We start from the raw sequence: 1,421 nt of genomic DNA on the forward strand, positions 1-1,421 counted from the left end.
CTGAATACTTTCCCCACAGACAGCCTGATCTGTTGCCAGACCTCTTGGTTGGATGGCTCATACATTTATCTAGAGAAGCACACTCTTGCTTGCTGTCAAACTTCAGAACACCATAGAAGGTCTAAGGGCGTCCTGTGTCAGGGAAACTTTTTAAGGAATTTCATCCATGGGATAAACCCCATATTCCCTCTAGTGTCTACGGGTGGCTCTAATACTGCTTTGTGCTGCCTGCCACACTTGCCCTTTGAGCCTGCGAATGACCACCAGTGAGCAAGCTCTGCTTCAGAGCAGTCTAGTTAGGTAGAACAGGGACTTACCAGCTTCCCAAAGGGATCTACTCAACATTGCCAAACTCTTCATTTCCACACTTTGTGTAGGTGTCAGGGAACCCCAAACTGGTGTTGCTTTGGGGTCTCTAAAGGAGACTGGCTGACACCACCATTTCCCCCAGATCCAGATTCTCTGAGGGAAGTTGTTTCTTGAGAGTAGATCCAGAGTCTCAAGGATCTGTTAGATCCTGGAATCCCCTCTTGCATCCATCCCTCCCTGGTAGCTAGATGCCGATATACTCCTGTCTTGTGAGATTGTCGAGATGAGATGGGGGACCACTCTTCCTCTGTCCTTCCTCTCTCCTTTTCTCCATAGCAAGGATGACCTTCCCTGCTCCATGCCCAGAGTATAGCTAGATCCCTTCCCCTCCCTACCCTCTGAATGTGTGCTAGATCAGGTACCCCACTGTGTTTCCTGAAATCCTTGGGAGCCGGATCTCCCCTTCTCCCCTACTCACTCTTCCCTTTTCTTCTCCCTCTCAGTGTTGTCTGAATAAAGTGTGAATTCTTTTGTGTTTTCTAAATTGACATTTTCAATGAAAAAAAGAATCACCAAAAAAAAAGTTGTCAGCCTCATTTGTGCGTCACCCCTTATTTTCCTGGGACCTCAGGACCTCCGTCCCTCTCATTTCTAGATCTGCACATCTTTTACTCAGGAGCCTCAGAGCTCCCGGGTCTGGTGTCTGCCTATCCCCATCTGCACTGTTAGTCCTCCTGCAGATTCTGTGTCTCCTTTCATGTAGGTGCTGGATCCCTGTGTGTGGGCTTCTGTATCTGCTCCCTCATTCCCTCCAGGAACCTCCAGCTCTCCCCAGTGACTTCTACCCTTTACTCTGGGCCAGGCTTTGCCGAGATGTCAACATCTCTGGATCCACTAATTACCTCCTGCCTACTGTATTCCTCTTCCCTCTCTGATTACTGCTCCACTAAACCGCTGGATCTCTCTCAAGACAAACCCTTACCTCCACTGAGAGTGTAACACAATCTGTCACCCTATTTACAGAGGCCCCCTTCCTTTTCCTCCTAAATTCAAAATTCAGCTTGTCACTTCCTATTTCCCTCTGGTCTAAGGAATCTTTTTTTTTTTTTTTT

At 47.9% G+C, this 1,421-nt stretch overlaps 2 protein-coding genes across 2 annotated transcripts in view; both read left to right on the forward strand.

Annotated features, from left to right (window-relative positions):
- Nucleotides 1–882, forward strand: part of ATAT1 (alpha tubulin acetyltransferase 1) — a 29,775-nt gene extending 28,893 nt beyond the window's left edge. Inside the window, exon 12 of the transcript XR_001008100.1 lies at nt 64–882. The gene's annotated coding sequence lies outside the window, so the exon portion shown is untranslated. The remainder of the gene's footprint in view (nt 1–63) is intronic.
- The window catches only part of LOC105553115 (chromosome unknown open reading frame, human C6orf136), a 7,032-nt gene that overhangs the window by 2,585 nt on the left and 3,026 nt on the right, over nt 1–1,421 (forward strand). The gene's annotated exons all lie outside the window — the stretch shown is intronic.

The sequence above is a fragment of the Mandrillus leucophaeus genome, unplaced genomic scaffold (genome assembly GCF_000951045.1).
Source record: "Mandrillus leucophaeus isolate KB7577 unplaced genomic scaffold, Mleu.le_1.0 Scaffold581, whole genome shotgun sequence".
Taxonomy (NCBI): domain Eukaryota; kingdom Metazoa; phylum Chordata; class Mammalia; order Primates; family Cercopithecidae; genus Mandrillus; species Mandrillus leucophaeus.